Source organism: Muscardinus avellanarius (genome assembly GCF_963383645.1).
Source record: "Muscardinus avellanarius genome assembly, chromosome: 11".
Lineage (NCBI taxonomy): Eukaryota > Metazoa > Chordata > Mammalia > Rodentia > Gliridae > Muscardinus > Muscardinus avellanarius.
Genome location: NC_137797.1, coordinates 23,585,823 through 23,612,661, shown reverse-complemented (window position 1 = coordinate 23,612,661; position 26,839 = coordinate 23,585,823). Strand labels below are relative to the sequence as shown.

The following is a 26,839-nucleotide window of genomic DNA, read 5'->3' as shown; positions in this document are numbered from 1 at the left end:
GATGAGTCAAGATATGGGCTTCATCCCGTAGCTCTGGGAAGTTGGCAAATGGTTTTATGCCTGGAAAGGAGATGGCAGGATTTACCATTCCAAGAATACACTCCACTGGCTATTTGAAGTATGGGTTTGAAGGGATAAAACACAGGTCAGAAGCCCATTTAGGGAGCTTGAAACAATAATTCAAGGACTGTGAAGGTCTGGACTAGGATATCTGTAGCAGGAAGAAGGATGGATTAAAAAATATTAATGGTGATTATTGATTGAATGCAGGCATGAGGGGAAGAAGGGATTCAAGAATGACTGTGTAGTCTTTGGCTTGGGTGATTGATGGCTAAGGGCCAGGTGTGACACAGAATTTGGGAGAAGGCAGGGATTTGAAAGGTACAGTGGGAAAGAATGTTCTCTTTTGATTATGGTTTGGGGACTATGGAACTGGCAGGTGCAGGTCTCAGCAGGAAGTTAGAGGAGGCTAGAGTTGGGAGAGAGGTTTGGGCTGGAGCTGTTGTAGATTTGGGGGCAATCAGTTTTAGGTGGTAGCTGTAACTACCAATGTGATGAAAATACTCATGGAGAAGAACTGGGGGACTCTGTAAGAGAAGTAAGGGAATGAAAATGGGGATGAGGAAAAGAAGGAGAGTACGTTGTCTCAGAAGCTAAGAAGATAGTTTCATGAATAAGGATATGCACCAGCTGTTAGATATGGCAGAGACGTCTTAAGAGAAGTAGAAAAGACCCTTTGATTTGGTAATGCAGAGCATCTCAAGGGGGGTCACAAGAGGTCTCTTTCCAAGAGAATTATGGGGACAAAAGCTGGATCAAAGAGGACTGTGGAGTAAAAGGAGTAGAGACAGTGAATCGAGACTGTCTTGAGCATTCTGCCTAAGGGAGGAGAGCATTTGGAGGTAGCTGCGGAAGGCCCCGGACAGAGCAGAGTTGCTTTATCTCCTTCTCTATTCTCCTTTATTCTCAAGAGCAAGAGATACATAAGCAAGTCACAGGCAGAAGGGAAAGTACAATTGGGGAAAGAATACTGGGGATGCAGAAGAGGAAGGAAGGACTGGTGGAGGTGGGAGGGTGGGTCTGCATTAAGACAGAGGGCTTGGGGGAGGGCAGTGGGGATGGTGCAGAAATCCTGCACTCCTGGGATACTTCACTCCTGGAACTTCAGCCTTCTGGAGGCATTTGTAAATTCCTCTGGCTGAGGTCGATGCCTGTCCCCAGTCCAGAAAATGAGCTGCAAAATTGTTGGGAAAGGTCGGGTAGCCGTGTTGAGTGAGCACTCTATAGAGTCATGCTATTTAAATACAAGTAGATTGAAATTGGCATGGCAATTATTTTTTTTGGGGGGGGGAATTACTTATATAAATTCCCTGATAATTTCCCAAGTTGAATCTCACCTTTACATCCTTCAATCTTATAAGATTTCTTACTATTTTGAGTAGTTTGGGGTTACCCATCATGAACTCCAATATATTTCCTTTCTATTGCAATTTTTTAAGTCTTTGCCTTGATTTCAACTTTTTTCCTCTACTATTCAAAATTCTGCTGACCTTTCAAGGTTCAACTCAAGTGATATCCGTTATCTATACTTTGCTTTAATCTTTCATATACATTTAAAAATTATTTGATGTCTTTTATATTACCCTTTAAGATACTTTAAATACTTGTTTGAACAAGGAAGGAATTCAATTGGCCAACCAGTAATGCATCATGATGCCTTTTCTTATCTTTTCTTTTTATCTTCTTTATCTCTTTGATTCATTTTTATATCATTCCCTTACTACCATTACATCTCTCCAGGGAAAGAAAATGGCCTTTTGGTACCTGTTCTGGCAGTTGTACATACCTATTGCAATTCATGGTTTTTAAGTTCCTAAAGGAGAGGAATATAGATAGATAGGTGGGTAGGAATAAATACACAGATATATTAATCTTCTCTAATGTACACCAATTAATTTAATGCTTATATGTTTACTTGTTAGCAATTGAAAGTATAGAAGGATAAATAATCAGATCATGGTCTCCATCTTCTAAAGGTATGAAATCCAGTGTGGCCTTCTACTTACACATATGGAACCCTAGTACCTAAGCACTAGCAACCATATGAATGGGTTTTTAGTGTGAACAGGATTTTAACATGAGAAAAAATACCAATCTGAAACATCATGGCTAGAAGGTAGGGCAGAATGATAAGAGGATGGGACTTACGTGTAGTCTGGAAACTAGAGACTGAGAAGGTTATAATGACATGCTGATGAAGTCAGACTCCACTACACAGGAAACCTGGGTGCCATCAAAACTTCCAAGGCTGAGGATATTATTAGCTATGTGTTTTGAAAAGATAACCCTGACAGCAGGATGGAGGGTGAATTTGAAAAGAATGAGGGTGGAGGTGGGTAGATTTATGAGGAGGCTTTGGAATAGTGTGGGTGACATGATAAAGGTCAAATGAGGCCACGGTAGTTACAGGTTAGATGCTGAGCGTGCATGGGTGTGCACGCTTATGCATGTTGGAGGTGTAGGGTGGTGATAAGCGAAGTCAGTATGCAGAAAAACCTTGCTGTTCCTACTATCTCAAAGATATTAAATGATAAACCGCAACAATGGCCTATAATTTATTGCATATGACACATTTCTCTAGATAAGCCCGAGGAAGTACTGATATCTTTCTTCTTCACTACTTATTATTGTCTACACCTGATTTTAGCACTTTAGTCTTTAGAATCAAGTGTTCTTTTAAATATTGGGTCTTAGGTTTTGAGCGTCTTAGGAGCCTATATATCTGCTAAGTCAAGATTCATGTTAAAATGCAACTTTGATACTTCTCATGATGTTTGGCAGAGGGTTAGGGAAATAGTGGCTGCCAAATAAATACTTGTTAAATTGAGTTGTAAGTATTACCTGGGGTTCCTTGAAAGCTGCATGTCCTCTATACTCTTCTCTGTAACTGGATCCTTTTCATCTCTCTTCACCTTCTCCCTACGATACTTACTAGTTTTGACCTAGCTAGCTCCTACTGATCACCTCTTCCAGGAATTCTTCCTTGATGTCTCTGCATTGGGTTGGGTACTTTTGATAAGCAGACCATAGATTTGCCTACTCAGGTTCTTTATTGGCCCTTTAAATTATCTTTGATAATTTACTGTTTTATCCTAAGATTGAGTGCAATGCCTCACACACAGTGAATCCTCAATAAATATTTTTAAACGAATGTGGCTCTGTATGATTTTATTTGTAAACCGGAACATTATGAAACAAAATTTTATCTACCTGGACATAAAGCCAGTGGGAAAAAATGAATGGGAGACTATGTAGAAAAATATTCTTTATGCTCTAAAACTAAGTATAAATTAAAATAGCCAGTTTTGTACTTTTGAGGGCTTCCATGCATTTAAAGGTCTGGAGGAAAAACACCAAATTCTTATTTCCATCCTGTCCTCTTGTTTGCCTATTCTATCATGTGTGAAAACTATCACCTTTGGTTTGCAAGTTCCTATGGGCTCAGGAATAGTAAGCATCTCAGAGTTAGAGAGCAAATTTAAGAGAAAAAAACACAAGAAAAGCAGGAAGCCAGATTCCGTTTTAGAAAGTCTTAAGGGGCAGGGTGGGAGCTGTAGTGTTTGGTAAAAACCCATGGTTATAGGTAATACAACTTGCTCTGGGATATTTATTTTAATCACATGAGAATATTTTGCTTCTTAGTATTTGGTATCATATTAGGCCCTAGAGACAGAAGTGTTAAGAAAATCAGGCATGGTTTTTGTTCTCATGTAGCTTATAGTTTAGGAGTGAAAGAATTGGTAATGACTTGATTTTTTTTTTTTTTCCCCGATGGTACTGGGGTTCCTGGAAGCCCTTCTACCTCTGGGCTATGCTCCCAGACCTATTTTTATACTTTTTAAATTTGGAAACAGGGTCTCTTTAAGCCAGCGCGGCTGGCTTCGAACCTGCGAGATCCTCCTGTCTCTGCCTCCCAAGTGCGGGGATTACAAGCGTGCGCCACCACGCCCGGCCATGACCTGATATTTGAAGGGATGATTCAGATCATGACCCCAAAAGTGAATGGATTCTGGGAGTATAGTTCTTCACAAGCAAATACACACCCTTGAGATAGTTTGATGTGGGTTCGGGAATTTCTCCTGAAAGATCCTTCACCAGGAATCTCTGTGAAGACTTAGATGCATTGTTACCTCCTGGGGATGGGTACTAGGAGGGGATGAATTACTACTGGCAGCCTAATTTTTCGGATTAAGAGATTTTCCATTATTTTTGCATCTCCCCAAAGTCTCCTATGTCTTCTTCAGCATCAACAACCACCTTTATGGTGCAATGGAGGAAAACTCCTGGAATAGCTAAAAAAAAAATATTTAAAAATTTTTTAAAAAGGACCTGGATTTGAAACATGCATAGCTAAAATGCTACCACACGTTTCAAAAATAACTCTGGAAGTGACCAAGAGGCTCTGAATTCCTTGTGAAAATCTAGGGTTAGGACCTAGGGTTAGGCCAGAAGATTCTTATCTTCCCACTCCTGGATGGCCCAAAGGCATCTATGCTTCTAAATCACATTTTGCATTTCATCTTAACAGATAATATTTTTGAAGTGCTTAGTCCATGTAATTATATAACAAAATAATGCACATGACAAAGTAGGACAAGGAGTGTCCCTGAAGTTGTTGCCAGTTTCCAAAGGTGTCCTTTGGTTGTTAATGTTTTATTACAGATCAATACTAATAGGATAATAATTTGTGTTTTGTAGAGCTTTTTTCCTTGTAGCTGTTATTCATGTTATCTCACTGGGTAGTAAAGGCTGGGTAGGTAAACTTACTTGGCCCCGACTATCTTGGGGGTAATTGTGATCTAGCAATTTGCTCTTGCTCTGATATTTCCTTTCCCCAACCCACAACATCACGAGGAAGGATGCTGTAGCCAGAGTAATTGTAATAAATTCTGAATATGAACATTAGTTATTATTGTGAAATAAATTGATAATAAATACAATATGGTATAAATAAGCACACACTTAAATAAGTTAATGTAATTAATAAATATAAAAAAATAAGCTAACGTATAATGGCCAGTAATCCCATGAGCCCATTCTGAGCTTGTGTTTGGGAGCCATTTCTTATTTTTGAACTGTAGTAGTCATACTCCCCCTTATTTGGGCAAGAGTGCCCTGTGAAATAGTGGGAATATGAGACTGACATATTCCTGCACAGAGAAGCCACTTGGAATGGCCGATGATCACTCAGGAACCCTGATCGTGTTGCTTCACACTTTTAAATGAAGCACAGATTAAAATGTTAGCAAGATGCACTCAACATCACATCACTGCAGAAGGACTGTCTTTGGGGATATTTATTTCTTTAGAAGGAACACCTGGCATTCCTTTTTGTAGTACTTAGAACAAAGTATGGAGTAATGAAAACAGAAACGCCTTTTGCAGTGTTAAAAATCTTTATACTCTGAGGGTTCAGTGGTAGCTAGTAACTAAAAAGATTAGCCTTGCATCAAGCCTGAGCCTGCCCGAAATTGGCCCGGGTTACAAACTGGAATGAGTTGAACACGGGTTCCCTTGGCAGTTAGCCACAATCTTCTTGTGACTCAGTTCCTTGTTCTGTGAGGCTGAAATAAAGAGATGAACTTCTGCAAGAAATTCTTCCCAGAATGACACAGTAGATAAATAGCATAGATAGCTAGAGAATAGAAGTGCTAGAAGACGGAAGAAACGAAAGCTAACATAATTTTAAAAAGGACTTCTTTAAAAAAAAACTGTAGAGCCATTCAACTTAACCTTTAAGATCTAGGACATCTGTGTTTATATATTTACATCTATATTTCTCGTTGAAATTATCCCCAGGCTTCTCAGTAAGAATAGAAATGAAGAAATCGTCCATCCCCGTACAGATGAGAGAAGTGAGGCTTATCCCGATAACATAGCCAATAACTGCAAGAGCAGCATACAAAATAGAATCCCTATGACTTCTACTCCAATATTTTTTTTCTACTGCACCATCACGGTAGGTGATGATTGTAAAATAGCTACAGAAGATTCAGCTGTGATGATAAGCCAGTATGACAGAAAATGCATTTTGTGCAAACTCCCATGCAGTAATCACAATACATTTTAGCCAGTGGTCTGGTTCTCTGTCTCTCCAACTAGGCTGCATGCCTTGAGGGAAGAAACTGTCTTAGTCTATCTAATCTCACCAGTGATTAGCTCAGTAACTAACATATAGCAGATAGTCAATAAGCCCTTGAGGAATGAATGAATGAATGAATGAAAGTACAATTCAATCTGGAAAAGCTCCCCAAGAAATTGGGACTTCGAGACAAAGAGTAAGGTTCCTGAGAAAAAAGAACATTGAGAAATGATGGTGCTTGCATGGGGAATTATATTAGGGAAAAGAAAACAGATCAGTGACAGTAAAACAGATTATAAATAGGAAGAGAAAGTAGGGTTTGGTTTATTTTTGCTTTTAAGGCTGACAATTTTATTTCTGAGCACAGAATTTAGACTTAAAAGAGAACAGATAAGAAGGTAAGTGACTAGAGATATGGTTGGTGAGAAAAAAGTAGGAAGCAGAGTTTAAAACACGGAAGAGAATAGAGGAAATTGTAAATATAAAAGGGAAGGGAAAAAGAGAGATGGCAAGTTGGAGGCCCCTGGTGCTCACTCACCTCTCCATGAGATAGAATCAAGACAACTGGGGACAGCTATGCATGAAAATGGGTGACTGTCACAGAACACTGACAACAGTGGACAGACTTGGAGAAACCTAGAGGTTTGGATGGTGGGACAGAGGGGAGAAGGTGCCCAGCACTGGCCAACAGCAGCACAGCAGTGTGTTGGAAATGGGTGAAAGGAGAGTTCCTTTGATGCCACTAACACAAGAATCACTCCTTGCAGAAATATGGTCTGAACAGACCATAGACTTGGGATCTGAATTGAAAGCTGGCTCTGGAGAAGCAATCTGCATTTCCCAGCATGTTCTCACAATGCTGTGGCAGAAAGCCATCTTGAGAAGGTCTTGCTGAGCTTACATCCCTGGGAGTCAGACCCTTGAATTTTCCTGCCTCTCCACCCTGCACAGTAGTACTACACTGGCTCAAAGGGCAGCCGCTCTTACTGTTTGGCCCAGGGGAATGGCCTCTGATAGATACCAACTGGGTGTCTACTACCACACATACTGGACCCACCTCCCTTTTAAAACTGTCAGTTTGGGAAGCCAGCTGCAGAAGTCTTGGGGAATAAACAGTCATGTGTGATGTGGTGCAGGAAGTAAGTCTCAAAACATCAGTGATGGGCAGTGGAATAGGTGGGGCCCACCACATGGATAGTTGTGATTACGTAGACTTTCCCTGAGCTCAGAGTATACAGCACAAAAAGCACCAGAGTCCTTTGAAAGGCTGCACCACATGATGTTGACACCACCAACTGCCCCTGCAGTGCAAAGTGCAAAGGAGTGGGAAGAACCCTAGGTTCTGGACTCCATGCTGCCTTGGTGACAACTTGCGACGCCAGTGTCTGCCCTGCTCTCCAAGTGTTTGCAGCAAAATAACTCTGGCATAAATCTTTGCCTGGGGAACTTTGAGTTCCAGAGCTAGCTGGTGTTGGCATTCAGGGAACTGAGAAGTATCCCAATTGGATCCAGCCACAAACCACTTTTGCTGATTGCATAGCAAACACAAAAAAGGAAAGAAAGGGGTGAAAAAGCCCAAGCCTTTGCTCATTCCAAGGGCTGTGCCATAGAAGACATAGAGGGAAGCTCTGAATAGCCTGGGTTGTGATTATTTACTCTTGCCAGCAATAATCAAGCATCTGCTAGACAAGAAATTTTAATTTTTTAATTAATGCATTTTTCTTATGAGTTTTATTAGTATATATATATGTTCCTCCTTCCTACCCCTATCTCTCTCTCCTTTTAATATTTAATTTCTTTTTTTCTTTTTGATTTTCATTGTTTTTCACTTTTAAACCTACCTTCTGCTTAAATTTTATTAAAGATTTAATTTCTTCTTTTTATTTTGTTCCATTTTTCTTATTTTCTTCCTTTTTATTTTTAGGTTAATTTTATATTTATTATGTTCTCAACTTTTTAGTTTATTCTACATTATTTTTGTCCCTTTTCTGTTGTTGGTCATGTTGTAGATTTTGTTATTTTTATTTTCTAATCTCTCTTTGATTTGGCTTTGTTGTTTTTTGTTATCATTGCTACTGTTGTTTTTTTTTTTTTTCTTCTTTCCTTGAGAAGAAAATACAGGGATACAGGGGGCTGAGCCAAGCAGTTCAAGTGTGTCAGGTGGGTACTTGGCTGCTGAAGAACTCTTCCAGTCCAGCTCAGAGGAACTTTACTATCAGACAGCACATTGCCAGTTATACTGGAGGAGTAACCACAGAGGTGGACCACATACATTCTGTTGCCTACACCACACCTGCCTGAACTACCAGAAAGATCCCACTCTTGTGAGACTGAGAGAAAAAGTAGAATCATCAGGCCAACACAGTACATATTGCATCAAAACCCTCTAAAATAGCCAAAAAATCACAGGGAAACTACTGATAAGTTCAACTGGAAGTAAACTCAGTACCATACAACAAACTGTTATCTCAGGGAATCTTGTCAAGAGAAGCTGCTCCCTAAGAAGGCCCTCACATAAAATAGAAAAGAGTTCTGGGCGTGGTGGCGCACGCTTGTAATCCCCACGCTTGGGAGGCAGGGACAGGAGGATCGCGCAGGTTCAAAGCCAGCCTCACTGGCTTAAGAGACCCTGTTTCCAAATAAAAATATATAAAAAAATAGGTGTCTGGGAGTGTAGCCCGGAGGTAGAAGTGTTTCCAGGAACCCCAGTACTACAAAAAAAAATTAGAAAAGATATTCATCCTAACATATGTGTAAGTCTCAATATAAAAACATGAGAATGATGAAAAAAGGCCATATGAACCTCTAAAAATTCACAATTCTCATTCCAATGATGTTGAAGTGGATGAAATTCCAAACAAATAATTTAAAATAATGACTTTTAAAATGCTCAATTCTAAGATGATAAAGATAAATAGCTGAATGAATTAAGGAAGACAATGCCAGATATGAATAAGAAATTCAATAAAAATGGAGACTAAAAAACATAATTCTTAAGTAAGTCAAATTAAAAACTCAGTGAAAAGCCTAACCGACTATATCACTCAGAATAAAGAACATTGTGACTTGAAGACAAGGTTGAAGAATTATCACATTCAGATAGTAATAAAAAAAAGAAAGAATGAGCAGAACACATAAGATGTCTGGAGCACCATAAAAAGACTAGAATATGAATAACCAAAATAGACAAGGGAGAAGAGCCACAGGCTGAAGGCCTAGGAAATCTATCAGCGAAATAATGGAAAAATTTCCAAATATTGGGAAGAACACAGATATACAAGACAGGAAGCATTTAAACCCCAAATAGACATGACCAGAAAAGTACCTTCCCATGACATATTATAGCTAAATTGCTAAAAGTACAGAAGACTATTAAGAGAGAATTACCAAGTCACATTGAAAAAAAAGAAGCTATCAAAATAATGGCAGATTTCTCAGTGAAAACTCAAAAGGCCAGAAGAACATGATGTTTTTCATATTTTGAAAGAAAATAACAGACAGCTTATATTACTATACCCAGCAAAGGTACCCTTCAGAATCAAAGAAGAAATGAAAACCATTAATTATAAGTATAAACTAAGGGACTTAATGACCCCTACACTAGCATAACCACTACACCAGCATTACAGAAGATTTTTTTTTTTTTTTTGGTACTAGGGATGAAACTCAGGGACATTCTACCTCTGAGCTACACCCCCACCCCCATTTTTTATTCTTTATTTTGAAACAGGGTCTCACTGAGTTGCAAAGGGTCTCACTAAGTAGCTGAGGGTGTCTGCAGACATGATTGTCCTGTCCCAGCCTCCCAAATGCTGGCATTACAAGCGTGCACCACCACACCCAGCTCTAAAGAAGATGTTTAAGGGAATTCTACATTCAGAAGAGAAAGGCAAACGTAATTATTTAAGCATGCGAAAAAATACATTTCAGTAGAGGAGTAGATAAGCAAATGAGAATTAGGAAGAATCAAACATTATTAATATGAAAACCCACAAAACCTCTAAGATGAAAAAGAGAGGAATAAACAAACACAGAAGAGCCAAAACAATCAGAACAAGAACAAAAAAGATGGCAGTGAAAAGTACATATCTTTCCATAATAATCCTGAATGTAAACAGTCTTAATTCTTTAATTAAAAGATACAGGCTGGCTGACTGGATTAAAAATAAGACCCAACCATATGCTGTCTGCAAGAAACTCACCTTATTGACAAAGATGTGCACAGACCCAAAGTGAAAGGATGGAAAAATAATTTTCCAAGAAAATGGAAACTGAAAGCAAATAGTAACTATGTTTATATCAGACTTTAAGCCAAAATCAGCTAAAAGAGAAAACTATGTCACTACATATTGATATAGAGAACAATTGAGGAAAATATGATTATAAATATATATACACTGAACATAGGGGCACCAAAATTTATTAAAAAAATTTAAAAAACTAACACTACTGTATATAAAGGAGAGATAAGCCCCAATAAAAGAATAGTGGGTGACTTTACTACCCAACTCAACAACAGATAGATCATTAAGACAAAAACCGTCAACAAAGAAACAACAGAGATTATATCAGACCATAAAGGAAGTCTTAGAAAATTAAAAAAAGGAATTTATTTTGCATTTTATCATATTATAAAGGAATAAAGTTAGAAATAAATATCAAGATAAAGTACAGAAATTATACAAACCTAGAGATTAAAAATACATTTTTGAATGAACAGTGGGTCACTGAAGAAATTAAAGGTAGATTGAAAAATTTCTAAAACCAAGTGAAAATGGAAACACTATATGCCAGAATCTATGGAATACAATAAAAGCAATACATAGAGGGAAGTTTATAACTATGCATATATATTAAAAATGATAACAAGGGAGATCATAAATAAATAACCTAATCATGCATATCAAGGTTTTAGATAAATAGCACAAACTTCACCAAAAATCAGAAGGAAGAAAATAAACTAGAGACTAAAATAACAATATAAAAGATTGTAGGCACAAGAATTAGTTTATTAAAAGATAAAATTGACAAATCTTTAGCCTAACTAAAGAATGAGAAAAGACCTAAATAAATAAGAGATAAAAAAGGACATTACAATTGAAACTGCTGAAATTCATATGATCCTTAGGGAATATTTAAAAAAAAACTATGTGATAATAAACTGGAAAACCTAGAAGAAAGGGAACAATTTCTGTACACAAATTACCTACTAAAATTGAACCAAGAACATATAAAAGAACAAAATAGATGAATAATAAGCAATTAAATTGCAGCAGTAATAAAAGGTCTCCTAACAAAGAAAAGTCAAGGATCAGATGAATTTACTGCTGTATTAGCAGACTTCTAAAGAAAAAGTAATACTTATGCTCTTCAAATTATTTAAAAAATAGAAAAGCAACTCTTTCTTACTTATTCTACAAAAGTATTATTGTAGAATTACCAGGTAGTATTACCCTGCTACCAAAACTTGATAAAGACAGAAAAAACCCCCAGTAGATCAAGAGTCTTAATTTACATAGACACAAATGTCCTTAATAAAATACTTGTATATCGCTTGTAATCTCAGCACTTGGGAGGCTGAGACAGGAGGATCGCACAGGTTCAAAGACAGCCTCAGCTACTCAGTGAGGCTCTCAGCAACTTAGTGAGACCCTGTTTCCAAATAAAGTATAAAGTAGGTCTGGGAGTATAGCCCAGAAGTAGAAAAGCCCCTGGGTTCCACCCCCAGTTACACCAAAACAAAAACAAAAACGAATAAACAAAAAACAACAAAAAAAAAAACCTTGTATATCAAATTTGACAGCATATGAAAAGATCATGTACCATTCTCAGGTGGGTTTCATTCCAGGGTCATAAGGAGAGTTCAACATATGTAAATCAACAAATGTAATACAGCACATAAATAGAATCTAGGAATAAAATCACATGGTCCTCTTAATAGGTGCAGAAAATGTCTTTAATAAAATATGATCTACCTTCATGATAAAACCCTTGAAAAAATTAGGTATAGAAAAATAATACCTTAATGCAACAAAGCCAATCTATGACAAAATCATAGTCAACTTTATAATGAATGTGGAAAAGTGAAAAAATTCCTCTAAAGTTAGGAATAAGACAAGGATGTTCATGGTCATCACTCTTATTCAATGTAGTATTTGAAATTTTAGCCAGAGAAATTAGGCAAGAGAAGGAAATAAAAAAGAGGCAAATAGGGAGTGAAGACATAAAATCATCCATTTGCTGATGATATGAATCTAGGATTAAGAAACCCTAAAATCTTACCAAAATGTTAGAACTGATAAGGAAATTTTGACAAAGTAGCAGAATATGAAATGAATGTATATAAATCATTAGCTTTTCTACACACCAATAATGAACTTCCTGAGACAAAAATCAAGAAAGTAATCCTATTTCACAGCAATATCAAGAAAACATAAACAGCCTAGGAATAAACCTGAGAAGGTAAAAGATCTCTCAAGTGAAAACTACAAAAAAACTCAAGAAAGAAGGAAATTGAAGATGTCAGAAGATGGAAAGGTCACCATATTCATTAACTGGAACAACCATACTCCTGAATTAATATTATTAACAATATTCATGAACATTGTGAAATGGCTATATTACCAAAAGCCATCTATAAATTCAATGCAATCATCATCAAAACACCCACGATTTTCTTCACAGAACTAGAAAAAAAAATCCTAAAATTCAATTTGAAACATAAGGCCCAGGTTGTCAAAACAATCTTGAACAAAAAGAGACATGGTGGAGCTATCACAAATTAAACTACAGAGCCATACTAACAAAAACAGTATGGTACTGGCATAAAAACAGACATGTACACCAATGGAATAAAATGGAAGACCCAGAAATAAACCTAGGTGTCCATAGCCAACTGATTCTTGACAAAGGTGCCAAAAACACACATTGGAGAATAAAACAACCTCTTTAACAAATGGTGCTGGGAAAACTAGATATCTATATGTAGAAAGTTGAAACTATACTATCTTCTACCTTATACAAAAGTCAACTCAAAATGGATCAAAGACTTTAATGTCTGACCTTAAACTTTGAAAGTATCAGAAGAAAGCCTAGAGGATACATTCTGAGATATTGGCAAAGACAATTTCCTGAAGTCAACTTCAATAGATCAGGAAACAAAAGCAAGAACTGACAAATGGGATTATATAAATTAAAAAGCCTCTGCACAGCAAAGACAATGGCCAGTAGCATGAGTAGATAATTTAAAAAATAGGGGACATGTTTACCAGATATTCATCTGACAGAAGATTAAATATCCAGAATTTATAAAGATCTCAAAAACTTAAAAAAATATCAAGTAATCAATAAAAAATGAGCAAATGATCTGAACTGACACTTAAAAAAAAGAGTAAAAATGGAGCCGGGCGTAATGGAGCACACTTGTAATCCCAGCATTCGGGAGGCTGAGACTGGAGAATCGTGGTTTGTGGACAGCCTCAGCTACTTAGTAGCCTCTGCTACTTTGTCAAAATTTCCTTATCAGTTCTAACATTTTGGTAAGATTTTAGGGTTTCTTAATCCTTTGCAACTCAGTGAGACCCTGTTTCAAAAAAATAAAAAGACTAAAAAATAGGGCTGGGGGTGTAGCTCGGAGGTACAATGACCCTGGCTTCCATTCCCAGTACTGAAAAAAAAAAGTAAAGATGGCCAATAAATGCATTCTTAACCAACACGTTGAATCATGGAGATGCTCAGGGGCTTTCGTCTTCTGCCTCTCTCCGTGGTAAAACACTTTGCTGTACACTCACACCATTCAACCCTCGTAGTCTCTGTGCAGCGCCATCCTCGCTGCTTTCAGATGAGAAAGGGAAAGCCCAAAGATGGTGACATCAGCCCAAACTCAAATCGCTAATTAGTTATGGGTCTTAAAATCAAACGCAGGACTTATGGCTACAAATGTAATTATGAGAAAGAGAGACAGCCCTGGGTCCAGAGTAGGTTCCCACATCTTTCTTACTTATCTAGATGGTCTTATTGCATTGCTTTTCAAGTTCTCTGATAGCAAAGCTTCACCTAGCTAGGTATCATCAGTAGATGAGAATACAGAGGGAAGGCCTGAGTTCACTGTCACCTTTGAGCCCATTAGCATAGGGCTACTGGTCAATTATCTCTTACTAAGTGGTGCTATCAGTCCAGGGTAAAACAAATTAGATTTTTAAGAAGGTGCAAAATTGCCACTATAAAATCAGATAAGCCTACTGCAGGTTGGGAATGAATTCTGTCATAGGAATGCACCCTGCCTGATATCTGAAGGAGCCAGGAAACCATGCCAAGAGTTTCTTGGATGCAAACTGACATTTTCTGCTGTGGAGCCAGAAGTGGAAGCATTGATTGGAGAATTATATTATGAAGAGTTCTAAAATATTTATCATCATTTTAGGTCATTTATTCATTTGCCCCTTTAATGCTCATTTCTTTTGCACCATTGGGTCAAGCTTAAAAGCAAAGTATGAAAATTCACTTTGTTTTATACATGACTACGAGACAGAAAGTTTCTTTGTTTCTTAGTTTGGGAAATAAAAGCATTTCTGAGAAATATTAAAACATTAAAATGTTCTTTCAGAAATATGGCTTTTGTCATTAATAAGGAAGCTGAATTTATCTGAGTAGGTTATGCATTTTTACTCCTTTGGGTAACTTCCTGCAATGTGAATGTTTCAAGATGGGGAAAATGGATAAGAACAATTAAACCTGCCATTGCCTCACCTTTTTTTTTTTTTTTTTTTTTGGTGGTACTGGGGTTCCTGGAAACCCTTCCACTTCCGGGCTACACTCTCAGACCTATTTTTAAACTTTTTTATTTGGAAACAGGGTCTTTTAAGTCAGCAAGGCTGGCTTCGAACCTGCACGATCCTCCTGTCTCCATCTCCCAAGCGCGGGGATTACAAGCGTGTGCCACCATGCCCGACTGCTTCACCATCTTGATGATCCCGTTATGCTTTCTGGACTTGACTCAGGCACCTTCCTGCTCAGGTGGCCTTTTCTATTCTCTATTTTAATGCAGATGTGCTTCTGCTGAGCTCCAGGGGCACCCTGCACCAAACCCATCCATCACTGTCTCTGGCACACCGCATCTGCTATGTGCCTACATATCTGCAGCAGGCCAATGACCATGTCTTACATTCACCTGGTGTCTTCAGCACCTGGTGCCTAACCAGAATGCAGAAAAATGCTTACTAAACAGGACTAAACTTTTAAATGAAAACATGACCTTAGAATGGAAGACTGCTCCTTCTGCCCACACAAAATGCACTGTTTCATATCTATCAATGACATTAAATATGCCATTTTCTAATGGTATTAAAGACACATACAATTTTTTTTAAAAAGTGAGTCTTATTTCCCAGGTTGGAATTATTTTCCAGATCCTCAGTATTTGGTTTATATAATAGTAAAAGATTATACATATATATATATATATATATATATATATATACACACACACACACACACACATATATATATATATATATATTTTAATATCAGGTCTATTTCTCAGGCTTGAAGGATACTTTTGTTAGTGTCTTCATAGCTTTCTATTTTGGCTCTGAATCCAGAGACATGAAAGAGCTTTGACGCAGCTACCGCTTAATACTGCACAAGCCTGAGAAAGAGAGAAGACTATTATATAAGCTAATGTGTATTTTAAGGGTTTTTTTTTTCTATAGTCAATACCTAGATGCCACCTTGCAACCCTATGAAAGTGTTGAAACCCAGTACGTGGGAAAGAGAGGTCTCCTACTTGCTCTGTATCCCTTATAAGTAGGAAAAAATAAAAGCAGTTGATTAAGGGTTAGCATTTTTTCTTTCTTTACATGTACTTGTAATTCATTTAATGCAGGAAGTGGGCTGAGTTTTCTTGTTCTTTCCAATTCAACTGTCAGGGAGCTTTCTTGCCAGCCTGCTATGGTTACCATGGCAACAAGATGATGGTGGCAGTAATATGAGCTCATGTGCCTTGTGTCAATAGCATCCGATCATCAAGCTTGAGGATAATTGTGACAGTAAGTTTCAGTTATAGGCTCAGGATTTATTAGTATTTGATTGATTTACCTGAAATACTGAATAGTTATAGCCCTCAACTGCTAAGGAAAGCATGTTTGCAAAGATTAGCCCTTACCTTTAATCATATAACATAGGCAAATATGTTATATGGCTTTCTAAAATTTATAAAGTCTCATCATATAATTGAACCATTTCGATTGTCACTTGATTGGCAGGTATCACAAACCCCAATTTACAGAGGAAGAAGTAAAGGCTCACGCAGCGTACCGTATGAGGTGGTAAAGCAACCATGCAATGCAGATAACTCCATCCTCCTGGGGCTTCTGGCATCATAATCACAACCTTCCCCTTATTTACACATTGAAAATTTATGGATATTGGGAAAATGTGCTCAGATGAACAGGTCAGGTCCTGGAATGTCTGGATAAAAATATTTAAAATGTGTCTGTGATTAATAGCAACTACCAGTTTGCAAATACTGGCCTTTTACAATGGGGTGATGCGCCATACATTTCACATCTCCCATTGCAACCTCTTCCCCTAAGGCTTCTCGGATACTTTATGCAGAAACACGTGCTTCTTCTCTTCCCCTATTGGTCATAGCCTTGTGTTTTATAGCTCCTTGAAGACAGGGATTGTGGTTTTCATTCTTGGTAAGTCTCTGTTCCTGGCTCAGGACTGGTACAGAATAGATGCACTGCAATTCTTGTTGCTTCTTGAATTGAACTCTTCTGACACCCACATAGCCTCCCTACCATGTGGGCAAATAAGGCACAATGACCCACTGTTTTAGAGTTAATAGAGGGCACATACATAATCATGGGGAATTTAATTCTTACCCTCAGCTATATGCTCTTCTCATATCATCCTGTTTGCTTTTTCTCTTCATTTATTCCTCCATTTAAGTTGCCCAAATATTTATTGGTCGCCCCCTATATATCAAGCACTATAATAGATGCTAGGATGTAAAGATGAACAAGACACAGTCCTTACTACCAAATGGCTCAAAGGTATTGCAGAAAATTTTCTGCCTGGACAAGTATGTAAAATAAAACCTTATCTTGAACCTTGAGTATACCCTGAGTCCCAGCTTAATGGGCTCTTTTAAAAAGTATCTTCGTAATGTTTCAAGTCCCCTTTTGACACAGGATTTTAGAACTACACAAGCTTTGAGCCAACATCAATATAGGTCGGTACTAATTCTGCATCTTGATTTTTCTCTTGAGCATGAGATCAACATTCCAACTTCCCACAGAGTTTCTTTCCTTAAACTACTCTAAGGGAGTGTTACAGAAAGAGGCAGGTGATTGAGTTTAGACTCTGACATTTGATATGTCTTCTTGGTCTTGGGTCTTCCATTTTACATGATAATGGGTATTATATGATAATGGGTATTACATGATAATGGGTATTTTTAGAATTAGTGGATTAATGAAATTCATTATCTAAGAGGATGAAAAATAGAAGTAATGATACCTGAAATTGTTAGCATTAAGAAGTACTTGGTAAATGTTTTAGCATGCAAACTAGTTCAGCCACTATGGAGATTTGTGTGGAGATTCCTAAGAAAGGTGGGAATAGATCCACCATATGATCCAGCTATACCACTCCTGGGTATCTTTCCAAAGGGGTTGAATTCAGAGAAATACAGCAACATATGCATACCTATGTTCATAGCAGCACAATTTGTAATAGCCAAAATATGGAACCAACCCAGATCTCCATCAACAGATGAATGGATAGCAAAACTGTGGGAAATACACACAATGGAAATTTCTATTCAGCCATAAAGAAGAACAAAATTATATCATTTGCAAGAAGATGGAAAGCCCTGGAGAACATTATGTTAAGTGAGATCAGCCAAGCACAGAAGGAGAAGATACATATGTTTCCTCTAATATGCCCAAACTAGGAAACACAGAGGATACCAGTGGGACTCCAGATATTGGAGGGGAAATACTAGCTAAGTCTGAATGGAAAGATAGGAGAGGAGGAAGGCCGATCTTGATTAATGAGGGTCTACATCTGAACATGTGTAAAATTATGAATAAGACATGGTTAACCTGGACAACCATTGGTGGGAGGGGGGAAGGGAAAATGAGGGCGGGAGGGAGAGGGCACCAAATATAGTGTAAATGTATACTATATATGTTCAATAAAAATTGTTAAAAAAATGAATGAATGGGCTACATAAATAATATTAGGTTTATTTCCTGAAAACATAAAAATTGAGACAAAGCTTTTGACTTCTCTTTACTTCTCTTTCCTCAGTCTCCATCCCCTACAGTCACTTTTGTTTTACCTCTACAATGTCGTCTTGGACTTGTGATTTTTTCTTCTTCATCCAATCCTGTGATCTGGTCCAGCCCCCACCCTTTCTCAATTAGACTCTCGTAGGAGGCCCTTGACTGAATTTCTTCTCTTTCTAGGCTCTTCTCTTCCAAGGTATTATTAAAACTGTTATTTTTAAAGGATAACTAAAATTGTATAAGTCTTGGAGCCAGAAATTTTGCATTTATTTTTGTATCCGAATCAAGAAACGTTTTAGATTGGCAACCAAGAGCTTTCAAAAGGTGATTTTCTATTACCCCATATAGTCCTTCCCTTCCATACCCTGAGTCGTAACTTTCCAATCCCCCAAGCACACTTTTGGACTCCTAAGATTTCTGCCTTTATTCCTGGCTGGAGGAGTGACAATAGTTTTGTAACTATTTTCAGCATGCAGCAGTTTGCTTCTGCTTCACACATAGTAGTATTCCTACATGTTGTTACCCTTAAAAACACAATGTAAAAAGTTTGGAAAATGTCCTGACTCAGAAGCAAAATGAATTATTTCCTTATTGGTGCTTCAGTAGTACCTGCTGTGTACCATCTCAATAATAGGCATTATAGCTGCTGCAGGGTGATGGCTCAGGATGCACTCAGTATGTACAAATATAATTGCGTGTGAGTACCAGCCACCTGGTTTCTCTAAGCCTCCGTTTCCCACCTTAAACACTTAGATAATAGTAATACTTGTATTACTGAAGAATGTGAATATTTTTAAATTAACAAGTATGCATAAGAGTTATAGTCCTTGGCACAGAATAAGTACTCAATAAAATTTAGTAGCTGTTACTAATACATATTTTTCTCATGATAAATTTTACTTCCTTGGGTCAAAATCTGTCTTTTTTGTTATCATTATCATTTTTATTCCTTATACATGGGCTTTGAAAATTAAACATTTAGATTTAGGCTTTGTTTTTTTGTGGTGCTGGGAATTGAACCTAGGACTGCACCATGTTAGGCAAGTGCTTTACCACTGAGGCACATCTCTGGTCCCCCCAGATGCCCATCTTAATACAAAGGATTTTTAAATAAAAAGTTATTTAAGTCGAAATATATAACTTAATAATTGTAGACAAAATCCAAGATTCCAAGTTGATATATATTTGGATTCAGATGTAAAAATATTAAATTCTAGAAAAAGCTATCTTTAAAAATGTCTAATTGTTTCATGATATTGATCATTTCATGATATTGATGATTTGCCAGAAAATTATGAATGTAGAATAAAATAAATTTAAATTAGATTATAATAATTCTATTATCTTGCCTAAAAATGAAGCATAAAGATAGATGACTTTATAACACTAAGAATCTTAAAATTTTCTTCTGTACATCAGGAAGAAATAGAGTTGTACATGCTGCATTATGAAACATTTTAATGCAGTACAATTTTTTTATTATTCAGTTTTATATAGTGCCTTTCCCAGAAGGAGTGGCTATATAGTCCTTGCAGCTAAAGCTTGTAGCACACTTAAATCTCTTTACTTTCATAATAAGGTTTCAGGAGTGAAGTTAATATTCTACTTAAGAAATAAAAATATAATATGATCTACTGGAATGTTGTGAGCCCCTGCCCCCATTCTATAGATAAACTGCTATTCATGTATTTGAATTAAGTACTAGGTGTATTTCTAGTTTGCTATCAAAAGTAACTACACACACACACACACACACACACACACACACACACACACACACACAATAGAAGAAGCAGAACGAGCAGTCAAAAAAATGACTGCAGGCAATTTTAACAATACCAGATCAGAAATCTCTAATATATATTTGAATTGGAATTCACTAATCTAATATTTGGACTGGAAATTCTTTACAGAAGTAAATAATTCCCTAGGATTTTCTTATGTGGATTCATAGATGTTGGATCAAGGTTTTTGGTCTCAGGGTAAAAGTAACAGCAGCAAAACAGTAACAGCAGCCAATATTAACTGCGTGTTTATGCTTGGCATGTAGGCAAAACTTCAGCGTCTGCAGCAGACCCAGTAACCACTCCCAAAGGTACCAGGACTGAATCCCTGGAATTTGTAAATGCTACCTTATTGGGAAAAAGGATCTTTGCAGATGTAATTAAATTAAGGATTTTGAGATAGGGAGATTATTATGGATTATTTGTATGGATCTTAGATGTAAACACATCTACCTTATGAAATAGAGGCAAGATGAGATTTGGCAGACAGCAGAGAAAAAGCCAATGTGACCAGAAAGGCAGAGAGCAGAGTAAAGTGGTCACAAGTTAGGGGATGTAGAAGCCACTGGACCTACTGAAAGCAGAAGCACGTTCTCCTCAGAGCCTCCCTCAGTGCCAGCAGGGTCTCGCCAACACCATAATACAGGGCACAATGACTCTCATTGCAGTCTCATGGCCTCCAGAACTTGAAGGGAATAAATAGTTTTAAGCCAGCAGGTTTGTGGCAATTTGTTACAGCAGCCATTAGCAACTAAATTAAGCATCGAACTGTTGAATCAAAATACTAATAAACTGCTAATCCTTTTTCATTCCCTTAAGAGCCTTTCAAATTCTTGACTTCTTTGTTCTGTGGGGGCCACTGCTGGTAAAAGGAGAGCTATTAGAGTATCCTTCCAGAGGGAAGTGTCACCCGCTGACATTTTTGCAAGCTCACCTCCATTGTCAGCTGACCTGCCTACCAAGTGGAGTTGACACACAGATGCAGTGAGTCAGGGTCTGCCTTGAGTGCCTTGTCTTTCCCACACTGGGTTTTCTCAAATACAGAACTATGGATGCTGGGATTTCAGTATGTTTCTTTTCCTGTATAATCGTGTTCAAGTATACAATTTGAATAATTAAAAAAATTGGTAAATGTAATCAATAAAGTAAATAATGGACTTATTATTCTTATGCTAGAAAAAATTTAAGAACTTGTTATGAGTATGGCATTGGCTTAAGGATAAGAATTCAGTGATAAACATGACACATTTCCTGACCTCACTTAAATTCTTGTTGAGATGGAAAGAAATATTATTTAAAAAAAATCCAGAAAGCAAGGTTGGGAAATGCCAGAAGGAGAAGATGAAGATGAGACTGATATTAAGATTTCTGGCAGATGATTGAAAAAATAGTGATGCCATTCAATGATGTGGGGCTTGCAGGAGAAAGACAGTGTCTGGGAGGATGATGGATTTAAGGTATCTGTGGAATGTCTGTGTGAAAAAATGTGTCTGATGTTAAGGAGAGAGATCTAGTATGAGGTTAGGAGTTTAGGAATTATCTGGACAGTGGTGACAGTGAAGTAGATGAAGCTGAACACCCCTGGACATTGTGTAGGGGGAGAAGAAAAGAGAGGCTTGAGAAAAGAGTAGGGCTAACAAAGCATCTGATATGTAAAAAGAATGACAATGAAATCCACTTGAGATTTAAAAAGTTTGTTTGGTCTACCCATTGAGAATGGTCTTAAGTGCCAGCTTAAAAAGAGGGCATGTATGTCATTGTCAACATGATTTATATGATGATGTGAGACTGTAATACACCAATAAAAGCAAAAAAAGAAAATTTAGACTTTCCCCCATGCACATTGAATAAAAGAAGTCTTGATTAGGGCATTGACAGGACTGTGGTTTTGCTTCATAAGGTAAATCTAGGTAGTGTGTAGGATGGACATTAGAGGTGAAAGACTGAGAGGGGCATTTAGATGGCTGGTTAATGTGATAATCTGGAACAAGAGGGAGGGGGCCCAAAAAAGTGTTGTAGCATTGTGTGTGTGTGTGTGTGTGTGTGTGTGTGTGTGTGTGCATTCTCCTCCCCCATGTACTAAGTAAGTTGATATCAAAGGTATACTTTTGAGTGCTTATTTATGCATTAAAGATCTTGTATTTTGTTTGCAAAGGTGGAAAGAGCGAAGATTAAAATGTTGTTGAAAAAAATGTTGTATGGTATGACCCAGTTTGTTTAAGGTGAACTTTGTTGAAGTACGGTCAGGAGGATGTGCTGTGATGCTTCCTGGCGGTTGAGAGGAAAGTTAATAATAACCATCTCCATGGGATGAAACAGTGGCCTCATACTGAGTGGGTTGCTTAGGGCCATCCTGAACTGAATGAAAAGAATGATTTTTTTTTATTCTCTTTATGGAGATGTGGACAAATGAAGCAAGTTTAACTCGCTAAGCAACAAAGTTCAAGGGTAATGGTTTTATAGTTTGCTTCTTGGAAGTCACTGCTGAGCTGATATGGGTGGTAGGGATGGGTCCTTTGACTTTGGAGTTCTTAATATAATTTTCAGATTTCACAAAGAGTTTGTAAGGTCTTAGGCATATCCTAAAAGAGGCACTCCCAGGTTCTACAGTTAACTGAGATGATTTCTGAAATATTATTTAAAAATTGTGTAACACAGTGAAAATATATCCTTGAAGTTAGACAGATCAAGGTTGAGCACCATTTCTATCACTCTGACTTTGGAGAAAATTGTGCAATCTCCTTAAACCTTAGGCAAAATGAAATAAGAAGAGATTGTGAAAATTTAATAAAATAATATATAGCATATCAGTGCATGGTAGTTAGTAGATGTATAACAAAAGTTAATTCCTTTTCATATTTGAGGTCTCTACAAAATATTCACTGAGAATATATTGGATAGGAGATTTCAGGAGGGAAATAAATCCAGAAAGAATGGTATAAAATTCCTTAAGAAAAAAATACAAACTTTTTTGAGGTTATTCTTTTTGCTTAGTTTGTTGCAGCTCTATCTGAAGCCATTTCCTTATTTTTACACAAAATATTCAAGATATTTGAATCAGTCTTCTCTTAACTTCTATTTGACTTTCAGTTGGATAGTGCAGACATGTAGGTATTTAGAGTAATGAATATAATTCCTTTTCTAGGGTATATTGTAGAGCACCTCAACTTAATGTGTATGCATGGCAAATAACTCCTATTAGGAGACAACAAACAAAATGCATGTGTAATCAATTTAGAAAATGTTTAGGAGGTTCCATAAACATGTTTTCATAAATGCATGCTTCCTGCCAACTTGCCTGGCTTGAAGAGTTGCTATAACAACCGGCAGTCTTCTCTGCAGCCTTGGCAATCTGCATTCTTAGTTATTTCACTAAGAAATATTATTATCTTGTCTGAGCCTGTTAGCTCAATTGTTTAAGCATGGAATTAATAAAGCCAAGGTATAGGATTCAAATGCATACACTAGCAACAAAATTCTTTCTATGAGCCTTCTCCCAGGGAAATGTATTCATTCAATTAATTCATTTGTTCAAAACTATTCAGAGAATGCCTGCCATTTGCTGGGTGCTATTCTACACACTAGAGATAAAGTAGTATGGCAAACAAAGAAACAAACCCAAACCCTAATCAAATCAAAACAAAGCAAAACAAAATAACCAAACCATCAAAAACCCAAATAACTAACCAAACCCAAAATAACAACAACAAAAATAAAAGTGCCTGTTAAGTGATGCCTATAGTGTGATGTGAGGTATAGGCAGGCAGACATTGAACAAGCAACAAATAAATATGCATGTGGGCATATTGCCAAGGTTAAAGGTATGATGGAGACAGAAAGAGAAGAGGAGCTATGTTAAGTTAGTGAGAAAGTGTCTCTTGATGTGGGGACATTTGAGCAGAAATTTGGATACACTGAGTAAGAAAAGCTGTAGATTATTCTTTGGAAGAACCTTTCAATCAGGATAGCAGGTGTGAAGGTCCTGCATCGAGAGAGTTCTTGGATGGATCCAAAAGTGAGGAGGCCCATTTGATTAGAGTGGAAGGCTCAAGGGGAGAGTGGTAGGTGATGAAATCAGAGGAAGACAGAACCTGTCCATGCAGGGTCTTGGATGCCATTGTAGGGATTTTATATTTTACTCTCAGATGGGAAAACCAATGTGGGGCTCTGAGCAGAGGAGTTATAGGACCTGACCTGCATTTTGGAAAATTTGGCTTTCTTTAGGAACTATAAAAGGACAGAGAAAAGAGAGCCCTCTGGCTTCAGAAGGCAACTGTAGTAACACAGGAGAGGCAGTGATGGCTTAGAGCAGGTGGCAAGTGCTGAGGAGTCATTAGGCTCTGATGTGTTGGGAAGTGGAGTCAGTGGGATTTGCTGATGAGATATATGTGAACTATGAGAGACTGAATTAATGATTACTCTTGGGTGTTTTTCTTGAGCTCTAGAAAAATGAAGGTAGCATTTTCCCCATGGGAAGTCTAAAAATAATAGCATGCACAAGTTATCCCTGTGTGTGTGTGTGTGTGTGTGTGTGTGTGTGTGTGTGATGTAGAACCTAGAATGGAGTTCTTGATGTGTAAATTTTGAGGTTTCTATGAGGAACCTATGAGGATGTCAAGTCAACAATTGGATATGAATAGTAAAATCCTTTTATTGATTTCATAGTTCAGGGGAGGGGTCTGGGCTAAAGATGACTGTGAGGGTTATCAGTTTACAGATGGAATATAGGGCTACAGGGATGAGTGAGGTCATCTAGGAAGTAAATGTGAATAGAGAAAAGATGACAGAGGATTGGGTCTTAGCGAAATCCAATATTAGAGTTGGAAAAGATGGCAACAGAGCCATCTTTTTCCAACCTTGTTGGTAGAAAAGCATCCAAAAGACAGAATGGGGAGGAATGGCCAGCCAGAAAACAAGAGATAATGGATATTGGAAGAAATAAATTCAATATGGAGTAGCTCATGAGCTGAGTCAAATTCTGTTGACAGGTAATATAAAATGAAGATTGAGCTGGGCATAATAATGGTATATGGTTGTAATTCCAGAACTTGGGAAGCAGAAACAGGAGGATTGCAGGTTCGAAGCCAGCCCTGGCAATTTAGCAAAGCCCTTCATAACTTAGTGAGAACATACTTCTAAATAAGAAATAAAATCAGTCTGGGCATGTAACTTGGAGGTTAAAGGTTTCTGGATTCAATACCCAATACTAAAACAAAACAAAATAAAAAGAGGACTGAAAACTGACAATTGGATTTAGTAATGAGGAAGTCATTGGAGACTGTGCTTGGGGCAGTTTGCATAAAGTGATATGAACAAAACATCTTTTAGGGAAGAGAAGTGGTGATTACAGAAGGAGCATTGGAAGAGTTTTGTTATAAAGGGAACTGAGAAACGGGGCACTAATTTCAGGAGATACAGGGCAAAGCCAATCTTTAAAGTTCAAGGTAAGACTTATGGTGAGATGTTGGCATGCTAATGGGATTAGCCAATAGAGGGGAGAATTGATGATACATACAGGAGAAGGGGTAGGCAAGAAGGGCCACATGTTTCAAATCTGAGACATTTCATTCACCCATTCCAAAAATTAAACAACTATCTACCATGTACCACATATAGAGCCGCAATGGGGATAGTAATGCAAACAAAACATGGTTCCTTAATCAAAGAGGTTGTTTTCTTGACAAAAGGAGAAATAAGTATTTTCTTAAACTAATATCTACATTCAATGTATGTAGTGGCAATGTCAGAGAAATGTCTCCAGGGCTCTTTTTTCTTTATGACATACAGATTATTGGGCTACCAAGGCCAGGCTACCATAAACCCAGGATTCAAGATCTTCATTCCTACAATGCAATGACATATTCTTGGTAGAGCTCCTGATGGGGCCAATTCAGGCAAGAGTTCTGAGCATGAATTGGGGCTAGAGTTGCATAGATAAAGTTAAGGAGAGAGATTTGAGAAATGTTATTGAGGTAAAATCAACAATACTGGTGACTGATTTACATAAAGTAAAAAAGAGGGAGGATCAAGGATAACACACAGGGATTTTCAAATCTGCTATCCTGTAGGTGGGCATGCTAAGAAATTTATTCATAGAAGGTATCATACATAGATGAATAATCCAGGACATTTTCTCCCCCCACACACTCCTTCCTCTTCCTCTTCCCTTATCTTTTTTGTACTTATTTTTGTTTTTGTGGTGCTGGGGATTGACTCCAGGGCTTTGTACATGTTAGACAATCACTCTATCACTAAGCTATACCCTCAACCTTAGGATTTTTTCTTTGAACATAATTAAGGGCTTATAAATACCTGATGCTTTGCCGGGCGTGGTGGCGCACGCTTGTAATCCCCGCGCTTGGGAGGCTGAGACAGGAGGATCGCGCAGGTTCGAAGCCAGCCGCGCGCGCTGGCTTAGGAGACCCTGTTTCCAAATAAAAATGTAAAAATAGGTCTGGGAGTGTAGCCCAGAAGTAGAAGGGCTTCCAGGAACCCCAGTACCACCAAAAAAATAAATAAATAAATAAATAAATACCTGATGCTTTAAAAATTTTTTAAAGGAATAAGACAAGTCCGTTTATAAAAAAAATTAGATATTATCTCTATATAAAATCTCA

The 26,839-nt window shown here is 37.5% G+C and overlaps 1 protein-coding gene across 17 annotated transcripts in view; it reads right to left on the bottom strand.

Moving 5' to 3' along the window:
* ANKS1B (ankyrin repeat and sterile alpha motif domain containing 1B) overlaps positions 1-26,839 on the bottom strand; it is a gene marked incomplete at both ends in the record, with an annotated part of 1,119,409 nt that overhangs the window by 362,169 nt on the left and 730,401 nt on the right. The gene's annotated exons all lie outside the window — the stretch shown is intronic.